Source organism: Rhipicephalus sanguineus, chromosome 7 (genome assembly GCF_013339695.2).
Source record: "Rhipicephalus sanguineus isolate Rsan-2018 chromosome 7, BIME_Rsan_1.4, whole genome shotgun sequence".
NCBI lineage: Eukaryota > Metazoa > Arthropoda > Arachnida > Ixodida > Ixodidae > Rhipicephalus > Rhipicephalus sanguineus.
In genome coordinates, this window is record NC_051182.1 from 22,248,451 (window position 1) to 22,265,611 (window position 17,161).

Here is a 17,161-nt window from a genome sequence, read left to right on the forward strand (position 1 = left end):
TTATCGTCGCTGTTGGGAAAGAATTGACAGCTGAGTTAACGTGGTATATTTCGTGCTATATCTGTATATACGCTGCGCAACTGAGTGGGAGGACAGTCGCTTTACTTATACAATTTCACGGCAGAAGCATTCTCTTTGGCTCTCGCGCCTTCCAATCCATTTCGAGGCTTTCTTCCCACCTTGCAAGGTGCCCCAACTAACTCCAGCCAGAGCTCAAAAATATGCCGACGCGACTAAATGCACGCCGCTGACCACTGCATGCAGAAAGTCGCACCATTTTTCTTGTTCCGCTCAATTGAATTGAATTGAATTGAATTGAAGTTTATTGCCACATAGTTACAAAATATGTATACACAGCAAGGATGGTGGGATAAAAGCTGCATATAGGCAGCTTGACTGGTCCCACCTCCCCATTAAGTGTTTAATTAGGCAAGATCAATTAACTTTTGAAGCACCCAAGCTAGGCAAAAATTTCAATCAGAAAGTTGACCAGTTTGCAAAACATCCGATTGGACAGTTTACAAATTAATATCTATTAGGTATTACAGTGTTTTCCCGCTTACCACAGATGCCTGTGGTAAGCCACAGGCATACCACAGATACAAAAAAAAAAGATACCACGTGACATGCCCACTCGCGCGCCTATGCGCGCCGTGATTGCAGTGCTCCCTAACGTTGCTCGTTTTATAGCATTTTGGCCGAGTGTGGTGCCGCTGAAAGGGCGACAGGGCTGCGACGGTAGACCCGCCACGGTGGTCTAGTGGTTGTGGTGCTCGACCGCTGACCCGCAGGTCGCGGGATCGAATACCGGCCGCGGCGGCTGCATTTTTGGTGGATTGATGGATGGATGAAAGAACTTTGAGGTCCAATAGGTCATGCTAGTTTCCTAGCTTGAAGCGGTGGAGGCGAAAATGTTTGAGGCCCGTGTGCTTAAATTTAGGTGCACGTTAAAAAACACCAGAAGGTCGAAATTTCCGGAGCCCTCCATTACGGCGTCTCCGATAATCAAATCGTAGTTTTGGGACATTAAACCCCAACAATTATTATTTTTATTACTGCGACGATAGTGGTGGCTGTGCCTTGGCGCACCTGTCAAGCGATAACCACTGCGTCTGCTTATCGCTGTCATGAACCACCGCGAGGGAAGCATATCGTTTGTACACGGAACGTCAGGAAGCACTGCAATCACGGCACGCAAGCGGGCATATCTCGTGGTATATTTTTGTATTTCGCGGGCACATTTACCAAGCAGAGAAACGCCGATGCTTAACAGATAGGAACTTTGAAACTGTCCAATCGAATGTTTTACAAACTGATCTAGAGGTTTCTCATTGGAACGTTTCGTCCCCTTGGTTGCTTCAAAGGTTAGTTAATTAATCTTGTCTAATGAAGAAATACATTAAAACTATGAGCACGATACGCGGGATGGTCAATGGGTATGTATTCTGCGCGGGATTATGATGCTAAAACCGCAGAGATATGTACAGGTCGGTCCACTGTTAAAGGGAACACTCGAATGAGCCCCCTTCATTTTGCTGGCCCCCTCATTCCAAGTGGATGTGGAAACGTTGTTTGTTCAAGGTACTGGTCTGTCAAAGGGAGTCGGAACTGTCAACCACCAGTAGTCTTATGTAAATCTAAGCCACTGTACTGTTGCAAGAGAGCGATATCCTGACATGCCCTGAACGCAATTGTTCCCTTTAACAGTGGACCGACCTGTACATAGCACTGCTGCCTTCCCCGTGTCCTTGTTTCCAAGGGCCAGGAGGCAAGTGCTTTATTTTAAAATAGCCGCCGCAGCAACAGCCTCTTCGAAGAGGCCGTGCTACAGGTTGCAAAAGTTTATAAAGCTCCCGCACTATGTGTGTGTCTGTTTCGTCTAAGAAGCTCTTGATATTAGCTAGTGGTATTAAAGGTTCTTCACCTAAAAGTAACCTTGGATGTAGTGGTATGTGTAACTTATAAAGCATATGGAAGTGTTTCTGTCTTTGAGTTTCCATATCTGGACAGGTTGTTAAGATGTGTAATACTGTCAATTGTTCATGACATTTGTCCCATGTTGGTGGGTCCTCATCTGCCAATAGGTAGTAATGTGTAATATGCGTGTGACCTATACGAAGTCGACATAGGACAACTTCGATGAACCGTTTTTGATGGTAACATGTTTTCCATTCACCAAGTACAGGCTTGTTGAGTTGGAGTTTGTTGTTTATATTTGATTCCCACTCGCTTTGCCATTTGAGTGTTAGTGATCTGCGAAGAGCTTTAATTCCATCCGTTAGAGGTACGTTTATATTAGAAACATTGAGATGTTGTGCTTCTGCTGCATGCTGATCCGCCCTTTCGTTTCCTGGGATCCCGACGTGGCTAGGGACCCAGCAAAAACGTATAGACTGACCTTTACTTACTTGTGAAAGTATGTTTAAAATATTGCCAATAATGGGCTCATACTGAGACCGCGGATTCAAGGCTTCAAAGCACTTAGAGAGTCTGTGCATATTACTGCTTTTTTGTATCCGGCATTTACAATCCTCTGAAGTGCCATCCACAAAGCATAGCATTCAGCCGTGTAGACCGAGACAAACTGCGGCAGTCTAACTGTACGCTCCCACGTGCCTTGGACAACGCTGCTTCCGACATACGTATTTGTTTTGGAACCATCTGTATAGAATTCTTTATAATTGTTATAAGTTTCCTGCACCATGCGAAATTCCTGTAGAATATGCTCACGTGGTGTATTTTGTTTCTTTAAACGTGCCAGCGATAGATCGACAAATTTCGTGAAAGCATTCCACGGAGCTAGTCTGGGTGACCTTGGCATAACAGCGAGTGCTTCAGTGGCGGCGTTGTACTCACGACTTTTTTCTTCAAATCTGAGCATCAGCGGTTTGATAACATTTGGCTTGTTTGCATAGTGTAAGCGTTTGTCGCAGTGCGTGATGATGTTATGACATATGTGGTTTGGCAGAGAATAAATTCTGAGAACGTATGCGAACGTAAGTTGCGTTCTTCTATGTGCTAGGGATGGCTCGTTACATTCCGCATACAGGCTGAGAGTTGGCGATGTTCTGTAGGCACCTGTCGCTAAGCGTAGCCCTTCATTGTGGACAGGATGTAGTCGTTGAAGGTAGGAGTGTCTGGCAGAGCCATATACTATGCTGCCGTAGTCTAATATACTACGTACCAAAGAGCGGTAAATCTGCAGCAGGCACTTACGGTCAGAGCCCCAACGCTTGCGGGACAGAACTTTGAGAACATCAAGCGCATTGTTTGTTTTAATTTTCAGGCAGTTGATGTGAGCAAGGAAGTTCAATCTTTTATCAAATACGATGCTGAAAAATGTGTGTTCTTGTTTCACCGGCAATACTGCGTCATTTAGTTTCAGGATGGGGTCCGGTTGTAAGCCTCTCTTTTGAGAGAAAACAACAGCAACAGTTTTTTCTGAGGAAAACCGGAACCCGTTTTCATATGCCCATTTGTTGAGTTTGTTTAAAGTAATTTGAATTTGACGTTCACAGGTTCCCATATTTGATGCACGGCACGCGATCTGAAGATCATCCACGTAAAGTGAGTGCATTACTGTGGTAGGTACAACCCTGTTAACCGAGTTCATCTTGGCTACAAACAGCGCTGTGCTTAGAACACAGCCCTGAGGCACGCCGTTTTCTTGAATGAACACACGTGATAGGACCGTGCCAAGGCGCACATGTTCGGTTCGACATGAAACTAGAGAGACAGTTTAGCATTTTGCCTCGAATCCCCAAGTCTGCCAAGTCCCTCAAAATTCCGAATCTCCATGTAGTGTCATACGCTTTTTCGAGGTCGAAAAAGACAGCTAAGCAGTGTTGCCTGTGTAGGAACGCATTGCGTACTTCATTTTCTAATCAGACCAGGTGATCAGTTGTTGAACAACCTTTCTTGTACCCGCACTGATGGCTATCCAACAAATTCTCTGTTTCAAGGATATATGTCAGTCTAATATTTATGATGATTTCGTACAATTTTGCAAGGCAGCTTGTAAGCGCAATCGCTCTGTAGTTACTCGCTAATGTGGGCTGTTTTCCGGCTTTCAAAAATGGGACTGTGATTGCTTTTTTCCAATAATTTGGCATTTCACCTGTTTCCCAGATTATGTTAAAGAAACGAAGCAGGGCCTCTACTGCTTTCGGGGACAAGTGAGCGAGCATCGCATAATGTATTCTATCAGGGCCAGGTGCTGTATTTTTGCCTGCAGTGAGCACCCTATTAATTTCAGGACGTGTTAACGGGTTGTTGTATAATTTGTCAGAACCTCCTGTGATTGGAAGCTTTTGTTTTTCAGCAGATTCTTTATATTTTAGGAAAGCTGCCGAATAATTCGCTGAGCTGGATATTGTGTGGAAGTGTTGGCCCAATATGTCTGCTTGTTCCTGCAAGTTTGTTTGGCTGCCAGCTGTTGAGAGAATGGGAACCGTGTAGTAGGTGTAATCACCCCTAAACTTACGCACCTGATCCCACATTCTCTTGGAGGTTACTGAACTATTGATGGAGAAGACGTATTTTTTCCAAGACACTTTTTCTGCTTGCCTGCGTACATATCTCGCTTTTGCTCGTGCTTTTTTAAATATGAGAAGATTTTCTTGCGTGGGATATCTGCGAAAGGTACCCCACGCTTTGTTTTGTAATTTTTTAGCTTCTTTACAATCGCTATTCCGCCAGGGTTTTACTTTTTTACAAAAGATGCCAGAAGATTGTGGGATAGCCTCCACTGCTGCTGCTAGTATGCAGGCAGTGATCCTGTCGTTCAATTCGTCTACACTTAACCCCTCAATTATCTCTGTTTCAAGAGTAGCTTTTTTAGTGAACAGAGGCCAGTTTGCAGACTCAAGCTTCCGGCGCGGTGGTCTACAGGGGATCATGGGAAGTGGAGACACAAGTTGTACAATGGCAGGCATATGGTCACTACCGTAAGGATTATCAATGACTCGCCAGCTAAAATCGGTAAATATAGATGGGGAGCACAACACTAAATCCAAGCAGCTCATAGTTCCAGTACTTGGGGAGCAGTATGTGGCTGTGCCAGTGTTTAGGAGACATATATCGCTCGCAAGTATAACATCTTCGATTATTTGTCCTCGACAATCCGTTGTAGTGCTTCCCCACAATGTGTTATGGGCGTTAAAATCCCCCGTTACAATAAAAGCTTCCGGCAGCTGGTTTAAAATTAACTCCAAATGTCTTACAGTGAATGGCGTAGTTGGCGAGATATAGACGGAGCAAATTGTGACAGTTTTATGTGCTAAAATTGTTACCGCTACGGCTTCTATGTGGCTGTTAACCGTTACTCATCTTGTAGGGACACTACTCTGCACGATAACAGCCACGCCACCAGACAACCTGCTAGCCTGGGTTCGGTCTCGGCGTATGACAGTGAAGTCCTTTAAAAAGTTTGTGTGCCTGTCGCCCAAGTTTGTTTCTTGTAGGCACAATGCCACAGGGGAGAAGGTGTTTATTATGTCTTTTATGTCACCTAAATTATGTAGCAGTCCTCTACAATTCCAGTGGATAATAAAAGCCATTTTGAAATTAAAAGGTGAGATTTGCTGCTACAAGTGACTGGAAGAGAGGAATGTTAGGTGACATATTGCAAGAACCAGCAGGTTCAGTTACTTTACGGGGCCTTTTTCAGGCCCCGTAATTGGCGTCTTGTGTTTTGTGGAGCGGTCGAGAGAGTCCCTCCGCCCCTTCGGCGCTGCCTGCTCCGTCTGACTTGGAGTGGTGTCCATGGCCTCTTGAGAGGTTCTGGACAATCGCTCCAGAGAGCGATGTCTACGCTGCGTAGACTTCGTATCGAGCAACGAAGTCTTGGACCCCACCTGGCCCGACGTCGATGGGACCTCGTTGGCCTCTGTGGTGCCTTGGCTGCTGCTGCAGCTCGTCGACGCCACTGGTGTGGTCAGGATCGGAGATGGCAGGGCATCCTTGGCTGCTCCCGCCGTGGGGGCGGGTGGCACTGGCATCGGCACGCTGCGCGTGGTCCGGGCAACCGCCAAAGGCCGTTGTGGTGTCGCCCCCCGCTGCACCACTTCGACGAAAGATCTTTTTATTGCGAAGGACGGTGAGATACGTTGTCGTGCTTCACGGAACGTAATATTTTCTTTGACTTTAACAGTAATAATTTCTTTTTCTTTCTTCCAGGTTGGACAAGCTCTGGAGTACGCAGGGTGAGGGCATCTCACCCTGCGTACTCCAGATCTTTGGCATTTAAAGCAATGCCGCGGTTTGTGAATGTAGGGCCTGACATGCAGTTTTGCATAGCCGCTTTCCAGAGTTTCGGGTAAGGTAGTTGAGCTGAAAGCCAGTACTATGTGCATTGTCGGGATTTCGATGTCATTCCTTCTGATTGTAATGCGCTGCACATGGACTACATTTTGATCTCTCCATCCGTCCAGGAGTTCTGCATCGCTGAGTTCCATTAGATCTTCGTCTGACACTACACCTTTGACAGTATTGATGATGATGATTAGTGGAGTTTATTGGCGCAAGGGCCAGATGTGGCCAAAGAGCGCCAGAGCGATGATAATGAACTGTGCGTTATGCAGTGTGGATAAAATAGATGTAACGTGGCTGTAAATGGGCCTAAAACAGTCGCTGTGAGTGCGTAAGATATACATAGAGTAAAATTATGGCAATAACAAATGATGTGTGCTATGGAGACATAAAATTCATTAAAAATGATACGAATATCAAATAAAAACTTGGCGTGGAGCACTAGTGCCTCGGCAGAGCCCTTAAAACAAGGGCATTGAGGCATGGACTCATTGAAAGCTACTATCACAGCGGCATCTTCCAGACAGAGGATGCGCTATGAACTTGTTGGGGGCTAAAAACATTCAATACTACATCTTTTAAAAAGCCAAGGACTGATTTTGCGTCAAAAAGCGGCTCTTCGCCGAGAAACATAATAGGATGTAGAGGAAGATGATAGCGGTATGCATAAGGAAAATATTTCTTTCTCTCTCTTTCAGCTTCCGGACACTCCAGGAGGACGTGGAGGACGGTCAGCCTCTCGCCACATCTACCACATGTAGGAGGTTCATCGCCAGTCAGCAGAAAGCTATGGGCACCATATGTGTGCCCTATTCTGAGGCGACAGAATAGGACGTCAGTTCGCCGTGTTCTCGTAGTGGAGGGCCAGTAACCTAACTGCGGCTTAATCAAGTGAAGCTTATTATTTCTTTCTCTTTCCCGCAAGCGTTGCCAGTGGCTTCGCAGTTTCTTACGTAGGAAGGGTTTTAGATCTGTTGCAGGGACAGTAGCGGTAAGGTTAATAGCGCGCAATATAATTGACGTGGCCATTTGGTCAGCTAACACATTGCCCTCGATGCTTCTATGGCCAGGTACCCAGCAAATAGTAACATGCTGGTTGGACATATACGCTGTACACAGAACGGAATACAGCTCAATTATTACCGGGTTTCTGAGTCGAAAAAGTGATCTTAATGCATTTACGACGCTTAACGAGTCTGTAAATATAATTGATTTTTGTATGTTTAATTTCCGTATATGCTTCACAGCCGACAATAGTGCATAACCCTCAGCCGTAAAGATACTTGTTTCCGGGTGCAGTACACCGGATTCCGAGAAGGATGGTCCGACGGCTGCATAAGCCACCCCTGCATGCGACTTACATGCGTCGGTATAAAACTCTGCGCATGAATAGTCGGACTGGAGTTGTCGGAAATGCATTTTAATATGTGCTTCTGGTGCGTGTTTAGTGATCTCGACAAATGAGGTGTCACAATGTATAAGCTGCCACTGCCACGGCGGTAAAAGTTTCGCTGTGGGCATAGGACAAAGTTCTAGCAGTGGAACATCCATTTCCTCACTTAAGGTTCTCACACGCAAAGAGAACGGCTTTCTCGCTGCGGGTCGATTATGGAAGAGGGTGTCAGCGGTCATATCGTTTATAGTTGAATAAGGAGGATGTTTGATGTTTTCGCGTACCTTTATAAAATATGTGAAACTACTATAGGATCGCTGTAGGTGAAGTGACCACTGATTCGACTCTACATAGAGGCTCTGGATCGGACTTGTCCTGAAAGCACCGGTTGCAAGTCGGATACCCAGATGGTGAACGGGGTCTAAGATTTTTAATGCACTTGGCGTTGCGGAATGATAAATTATAGAGGCCTAATCAAGGCGCGACCAGACAAGACTTTTGTACAACTTCAAGAGGCACTTTCGATCACTACCCCATGTTGTACGCGATAGAAGCTTTAGGACGTTTGACATTTGATTTTTACATATTTAATATGGGGTATAAACGTGAGCTTAGAATCTAAAGTGGTTCCCAGGAATTTATGCTCGCTGCTCACAGAGAGTTGGTCTCCCTTGATCGCAATACTTGGTAGTGGCATTACCCCTCGTTTGTTGGAGAAAAGTACGCAAGTACTCTTCTGGGTGTTTATTTTAAAGCCATTCTCATCCGCCCATTTAGAGAATTTATTCATTCCAAGCTGCACTTGTCGTTCGCATATAGACATATTGCATGATTTGAAACTCATCTGCACATCATCAACATACACGGAATAAAACATCGCGCTTGGAATTACTGACTGCAGAGAGTTCATTTTTACAAGAAGGAGTGTGCAACTAAGCACGCCCCCTTGCGGAACACCAGTCTCTTGGGTGAATGATCTAGAGAGAGCATTTCCCACTTTTACGCGAAAAGTTCGGTTAGATAACTTTCAATTGTATTTAACATGTTCCCATGGATGCCCATGGCGGCAAGGTCGCGTAGAATCCCGAATCGCCATGTGGTATCGTACGCTTTCTCTAAGTCTAGGAATACCGAAAGTACAAACTGCCTATGAATAAATGCATCTCTAATGTATGTCTCTACGCGAACAAGGTGGTCTATTGTCGACCTCCCCTCTCTGAAACCACACTGAAGGGGGTCTAGTATACTGTTACTTTCTAGAAAGTGGATTAAGCGCCGGTTTAACATTTTCTCATATAGTTTGCATAGACAGCTTGTTAACGCCATTGACCTGTAGCTGGCGGCTAAGGACGGGTCTTTGCCTTGTTTAAGTACCGGGATGACTATCGCTTCTTTCCATAACAATGGAATATACCCAGCTGCCCACATGGTATTGTAGAGAGTTAGGAGTGTTTTTAGTGCTTCGGGGTGAAGATACTTGATCATTTCGTACATTATGCGATCGCCACCTGGCGCCGAGTTGTTGCAGCACGCAAGAGATGCCTTAAGTTCAGCTAATGTAAATGGGCAGTTGTAAGCCTCACTGGATGGACGTTTACATTTAAGGGGCTGCCGCTCTTCGCGTTCTTTGAATCTTAAGAACGTTTCTGTATAGTGTGATGCACTTGAGACATATTCAAAGTGTTCGCCTAGGCAGTCCGCCTGCTCCTCCAGGCTCTCACCTCGGCTACTTATCAAGGGTAGGGGATGTGACTCCCGACCCATTAACTTATTTACCCGATTCCAAACCTTCGTTTCGTCGGTGTAAGAATTTATACCGGAGATGTACCTATTCCAACTTTCTTTCTCTGCAAGACGACGCGTTCTTCTGGCTTGTGACTTAACCTGTTTGAAATTGACGAGGTTTTCAGACGTTGGGTAATTTCGGAGTAATCTCCAAGCTTTATTTTGACTATTGCGCGCTTTCCGACAATCGTCGTTCCACCACGGGATGCGACGCTTATTAGTCATTCCGTTAGTTTGCTTAATACATTTCACTGCAGCGTCAATAATAAAACCTGTTAGGTGTGCCACAGCATCGTCTATATGAAAATCAGCAATGTCATCTCCGTCTAAAAATGTGTTTTCTCGGAACAGTTCCCAGTTGGCTGACTTGGTGTTCCAAAGAGGAAAGTCAGGCGAGCATGTATCTTCTTTTGTTAACTTCAACATAATCGGGAAGTGGTCCCTCCCAAAGGGGTTCATGAGAACGGACTACTCCAGGTATGGAATTAGTGTACTCGAGACAATACTTAGGTCTATAGAAGAGTATGTATTGTGTGTAGTGCTATAATACGTTGGTTCTTTTTTGTTAAGTAAACATGCGCCTGACGAAAACAGAAAGTGTTCTATTAGGCGTCCTCGCGCATCCAAACGGGAGTCGCCCCATAGGGGATTATGTGCCTTTAGATCACCAACGACTATATATGGCGGAGGAAGTTCATCAATGAAGCTTTGAAATATTGTCTTCGAAAGTTGATAGCACGGAGGAATGTAAATAGAAGTAATTGTTAGTAGCTTACCGAACAGCACTGCTCAGACAGCAACTGCCTCAAGAAAAGTTCGGAGGTTTAATTGCTTACAGGCAACACCTTTATCAACTATTATAGCGACACCACCCGACGAGGCGGCAGCGTCGTCACGGTCTTTGCGGAAGATGGCATATTGCTTTAGAAAGTTTGTTTGTGTGGACTTGAGATGTGTTTCCTGAACACACAGCACCTTTGGGGTATGTTTATAAAGAAGTTCTCTAATATCATCAAGATTATGGAGAAGTCCTCTCACATTCCACTGTAAGATCTGTGTGTCCATTTTAGATGTGTTTTGTGCTGTGTGCTCAAAGATGGAAAATTAGCTCACGGACCCTTTCCAGGGGCGGTGACACGAGAGTTTTCTTTTTTGGATCGGTCGACGGAGTCGCGCCGATCCTTAGGCGCTGGCTGCGTCCTCACGGTCGGTGTTGTGTCCATTGCCTCTTGCGAGGCGCTGGGCACGCGCTCTTGCGAGCGCTGCGTTTGTTTTGAGGGCCTCGCCTCAAAAGACGAGACCTTCGCGCCCCCCAGCCCGGAGGTTGGTGGGTCCTTCTTGGATGGCGGAGCAGCACTGGCTGCAACCGCCGAGGGGTCGGGTGGCGTCACCGCCGGCTCACTACGCGTGTGCCAGACAGCCGCCGGAGGCCGTCGTGGCGCTGCCCCCTGACGCGCCACTTCGGCAAAGCTGGTTTCTGGTAGGTAGGACACCTGCCTTCGTACCTCCTTAAATGAAATGTTTTGTTTTACTTTAATTGTGACAATTTCCTTTTCTTTTTTCCAGCGTGGGCATGACCGTGAGTATGCGGCATGCTCCCCCTTACAGTTCGCACAATGAAGAGAGTTTTCACAGGCATCAGATGTGTGTTCTTCAGCACTGCATTTCGCGCAAGTTAGGCGGCCTCGGCAGTTCTGTGAACTGTGGCCGAACCGCTGGCATTTGAAACATCGGAGAGGGTTTGGTATATATGGCCTCACTCGAAGCCTGATGTACCCAGCCTCGATGGAGTCGGGCAGTACACTTGAATTGAAAGTAAGTATCAGGTGCTTAGTCTGGACTTCTTTGCCATCACGCCTCATCCTAATTCGTTTCACGTTGATGACATTCTGTTCTCTGAAACCCTCGAGGAGTTCAGCCTCCGTCAGCCCTAACAAGTCATCATCTGAAACAACGCCACGGGTGGTATTCATGGTTCGGTGTGGGGTTACTATTAATTTGGTATCTCCAAATTTCACTAGATTAGGCAGTCTCTCATATTGTTTCTGGTCGTGGAGCTCCAAGAGGAGGTCACCACTTGCCATCATCGATGCTTTATATCCTGGGCCAAAGATTTCCGTCAAAGACTTCGAAACTAGAAACGGTGAAAGTGTTCGCACTGGTTTGCCGGGTGTGTCAGAGTGGATAACGTGGAATCGGGGGAAAGATACTCTCTGGTGACCAAAAAACTGGAAGACTTCGTCGGTGCGCCCTCTTTTCTGAGGGCGATCAGGGAGTGGGGGGAAGGAACTAGCCATATGTAAACGTTTAATTTTCGGCAGCAGCGCCAGCCACCCACCATGGAGTCCTACAAGGGGATGCTGCAGGGTCTGTAAGCACAGGCCCTGCAGGCGCCAGCTGTACGCCACCACTATAACCGAATATGGTGTATCCAAGGTAGGATAGCCACACAGGGTTAACCCTTGCCGCCAGAAAACACGGAAGTCAATGAAAGAGAGTAGAGGACAGGAAAGATTTAAAGCAAGAGAAAAGACGAAGATGTGAGGGGAGAGACAGGAAAAGGCGACTGCCGATTCCCCCCGGGCGGGTCAATCCGGGGGTGCCGTCTACGTGAAGCCGGGGCCAAAGGGGTGTGTTGCCGCCGCTGGGGGGCCTTAAAGGTCCAATCACCCAGCATTGGCTCAACCCCCAGGATCCCCTTTTCCCCGGACACGGCAAAGCCACGCACGGCTAGGCGTGGGAGGGGGTCGAAACCCCCCCCGCTAGCTCGGGTCCGTGGTGTCGCTACACACCAAACGCCTGCTTGCGCAGACGCCCCTGCGGGGGTTTGACAGTATTCATGGTCCGGTGTGCGCTCACGGAGACAGGATTGTTTCCAAACGCCACGAGGTGTGCAAGCTTGTTATACTGGTCCTTGTCTTTTACTTCGAGGAGCAAATCCCCGCTTGCCATCTTAGTAGCCTTATAGCCGCTTCCAATAGTTTCCCTTAGACACTTAGCAACCAAAAACGGTGAAATAGCTCGAGCCTTTGTAGATGATTCTTCGCAATGTATTACATGGAATTTCGGGAACGTTTCTTTGTTTTTTGGCGAAAGCAGAACAGATGCATCGGTGCGGACCCTTTTCAGGGTACGATCAGTTGAAGGGTTCGAGGATCCCATAAAAATATTGATTTGTTCGGCGGCAATGCCAGTCACCGAACACCGAGCCCAACGAGGGGACATGGCAGAGGTTGAGAGCGATCCCTGACATGCCAACTGTACATTGCCACTATAACCACATATGATATAACCTAGGTTGGTTATGTCACACAGGGTTAACCCTCGCCACCACGAAAAATCGGAAGTAAACAGAAGAGAGAAGTAGACAGGAAAGATATAAAGTGAGAGCGAAAGGCGAAGGTGTCAGGAGAGAGGGACAGGAAAAGGCGACTGCCGATTTCCCCTGGGTGGGTCAGCCCAGGGGTGCTGTCTACGTGAAGCCGGGGCCAAAGGGGTGTGTTGCCTCTGCCGGGGGGCCTTAGAGGTCCAATCGCCTAGCGTTGTCTCAACCCCCAGGATCCCCTTTTCCCCGGACACGGCAATGCCACGCACGGCTAGGCGTGGGAGGGGGTCGAAACCCCCCCGTTAGCTTGGGTCCGTGGTGTCGCTACACACCAAACGCCTGCTTGCGCAGACGCCCCTGCGGGGGGTTTAAGTTATAGGCTGTATTGATAGTAGTGGGAAGCTTGTTGAAAACTTAAGGAATCTGTGTACACTATAGACCTTCGTATCTTATGTTGTATAATGTGCTCAATAATTAGCAGTATTCCAAACGCTTCAGCCGTAAAAATGCTGGAATGTGTATGTAAGGTCTTGGTGCTGGAGAAGTTTTGGCCATAAGCTGCACAGGATACAAATGTTGAAGATTTTGATCCATCAGAGAAGGAGGCGGTTGAACGATATATGTGCTCAAGGGCCAAAAAATGTTGCTCTATTAGCGCATTTGGACAGGTTTTCTTTTTTAAGTCTTTAAAGGACCAGTCACAAGTGACCCGGCGCTGCTTCCAAGGGGCAACGACTTCGGCATGGTCAATTTTCTGCAAATCCGCGAAATTAATTTCAAGTTTTTCTGCAACAGGTTTTATTGCCAAGGGAAACGGCGGGGCGATTGAGGGCCGGTTTACATATAGCTGTTTTGTAGACGCGTCATTTATAAGCGCTTTCCATGGGTGCTGCTTTAGGGACATGGTTCGGATTGCATACGTGACTCCTAGATATTGTCACGTGGTCGTGACGTCGACGAAGACAGCAGTCGGCGTTTGGAGAATGAAACTGTTTATTTGGCCGAACTTGTGGCCGGGAAAATGAGAACTAGAACTACAGCAATACACGCTGTACAATGATAGCGGCGAACAGGGCGTCATCCGTCGATCAACTGACAAGCAGTCAAGCGCGTCGGCTTTTATACAGGCGCTATCGAACTTTCCAGCGATATCGTTGGTGGCGGCGTTATCTCTCGACAAAGCTGGAACATTCTCGTGCGGCGCGCAATCTTAACAGAATGTTCCAAAACAATCGCGAAGCTTCCTACACATCACGGCGAGGCCTGTGCAGCGCGTTGCCCACAGTCTTTTGGGTGAAGCTTACACTCATGATATATGACTCGCGGCAATATGTGCGCTGATAGCCCAGAGGCCACTGATCCGACTCTGCATAAAGACTTTGAACAGGGCTGCTACGGAAGGCACCAAGGGCCAGGCGGATGCCTAAGTGGTATGCAGGGTCCAATAGCTTGAATGCTGTCTTTGAAGCTGACTGGTATACTATGCATCCATAATCTATGCGTGACACAACCAGGCTTCTAAACAGAGCTATGAGACAATATCTGTCTGTCCCCCACGATTGATGGGATAAAATCTTCAAAAGGTTCATAGTCTTAAGGCATTTTAGTTTCAGTTGTTTTATATGCTGAATGAAGGTGAGCTTAGCATCGAAGATTACACCGAGGAAATTTTGTTCTTTAGCAATGATTAAGCTTTGTCCATTCATTAGTATGCTAGGGTCAGGATGTATCCCTCTTCGCCTGGAGAACAATACAGCGGTAGTCTTACCGGTGTTAAATTGAAACCCATTTTCATCAGCCCATTTCGAAAGTCGGTGAACACCTAGCTGTATCTGGCGCTCGCATATGGTCAAGTTGGAGGATTTGAAACTGATTTGAATGTCGTCCACATAGAATGAATACGATATCGCAGACGGAATTACATGGCGAAGAGAGTTCATTTTGACTATAAAAAGTGTGCAGCTCAGTACTCCTCCTTGCGGTACTCCATTTTCTTGAAGAAATGTGCGCGATAATACACATCCTATTCTTACACGAAACTTCCTTTCAGATAGGTAGTCTCTTAGGATGTTAATCAACCTACCACATATTCCGAAGGACGATAAGTCTTGCAGGATTGCGTATCGCCAGGCAGTGTCTTACGCCTTCTCGAGATCAATGAAAACAGAAAGACAGTATTGGTTGTGTACAAAGGCATCACATACATATGACTCAAGGAGGACAAGATTATCAGTCGTGGACCTAGCTCTTCGGAAGCCAGATTCGCAAGGATCCAATATACCGTTATATTCCAGATTATGGATTAAACGGCGGTTGATCATTTTTTCAAATACTTTGAGTAGGCAGCTTGTGAGTGCAATAGGCCTGTAGCTATTCACAGAGGAAGTATCTTTGCCGTGTTTTAGGATTGGAAGGACAATTGCCTCTTTCCAAGCAGAGTATGTTGTCAGTATCGAAAATTTTGTTGTAAAGGCCTAAAAGGCAGTTTAGGGTTTCGTTGGGGAGATTTTCGATCATTTCATAGGCAATTGTGTCAGAACCAGGCGCTGAACTTCCACAAGAATCTAGAGCGACCGAATCCAGAGAGAATCTAGACAGAAGAATTTAGAGAGAGAGAGATAGAAATGAAGTCAGTTATATTGGGTTTATTGGCGCAAGAGCAACTCAGGCTAAGCTGCGCCAAACACAAGGTGTTCTATTATAACCAGTATCTCTAAAGTTTATCTAAAAAGCCGCTTGCTTTCAAGAAATTGATAGCGTTAGATAGGGGAACAAGTGGATCCTCTCCTAGAATCAGATTCGGGTGCATAGGTATTTGACGCTTGTAAAACTCTGAAATGTTTTCGTCTTTCTGTCTCAATGTGTGGGCACGTGATTAGAATATGTATAACTGTTAATGGCTGTTGACATTTTCCACATTCCGGCATGTCTTCCCCTTTGAGCAAAAAGTTGTGAGTGAGGTGGGTGTGCCCAATGCGGAGTCGGCATAGGATAACCTCACCTTGTTGGATGATCATGATGATGGTAGGTTTTAGTGGCGCAAGGGCAACTCAGGCCAAAGAGCGCCAAACACAGGGTTATTGGTCGACTCAAGTAAAAAGTGTGGTACTCAAGGTGACGAATAAAATAAAACTGTGGTGTATAGGGCCTAAAATAATTGAAGGAAAAGATTGTGTGCGATGAGTTTCAAAGCGGGCACAGGCTTTGGGCTTTACGAAGTCACGCAGCCTCGGCAGCAGTCCTTGTCAGGACGAGGAGTGCGTGCTGCATGACGTCTGAACTAGAAATCTCAGTGATTCCCTCAAGATTGAGAGAAGGCTGAGATTAGTGAGAGTATGAAACGGAAAAAGCCTACGCTAGCTAAGAAGGTTAAAACACTTTTTCGGGGGAACATGGGCTCGTCACCAAGAAAAAAGGATGGGTGTGACGGTATGTGGGATTTGAACAGTTCTGGGAAGTGACGTCTCCTTTCTGGTTTGAGCAACCGACACATGATTAAGACATGAACGACGGACACCGGATCACCACATTTTGCACAGTTCGGTGCTGGGGATTTATTTAAAAGATGTGAGTGTGTCGCGTGTGTGTGGCCGATCCTAAGTCTACACAGAACAACCTCCTGGTGTCTGTTACGTCTTTCGGTAGCGTATCGTCCGACAATCGGCTTTATTGTGTGCAGTTTATTTTCGCTTGCCGCGTTCCATTCTTCTTGCCATTGCCTACGAATTTTCTTTATGATGTGTGGCCTAAGCTCCTCATACGGGAAGACATCCATGTCTACTGAACTGCGCAGTGCAGCTGACTTCACAAGTTGGTCCGCTGCCTCATTTCCAGCTATGGTGCAGTGTCCCGGTATCCAGCAGAGCGTAATTTTAAGCTTCGATTTGTGAGCAGTCATGATGCATTTTAGAAGAGAGTTCATAACTGAATTTTTGCTTATCTGACCGGCGGACAACGCAGTAACCGCACTGAGGGACTCTGTCTATATGACGGAGGCTGGTTCTTTCTTCTTTGGGATGTGCCTTACAGCTAGTAGTATACCATAGCATTCTGCCGTAAATATGCTGGTATGTTCATTCATTGTTTCAGATTGAGAGAACTCAGGACCGTGTGCTGAGCATGCGACTGCAGAGGACTTAGAAGCATCTGTGTAGTACTCAGCACACCTGTATTTTGCCTGTAAGTACATGAAGTGTTGGCTTATTGCAACCTGGGGGCCATGCTTCCCTACCTCTAAGAATGACATGTCACAGTTGACAGCCTGTATTTCCCACGGGGCCACAGTGCCCTATGAGAGCTTAGTTGCCGATTGGCAACTGGTATGTTCAGGCTTTCAAGGTGTGAAGCCA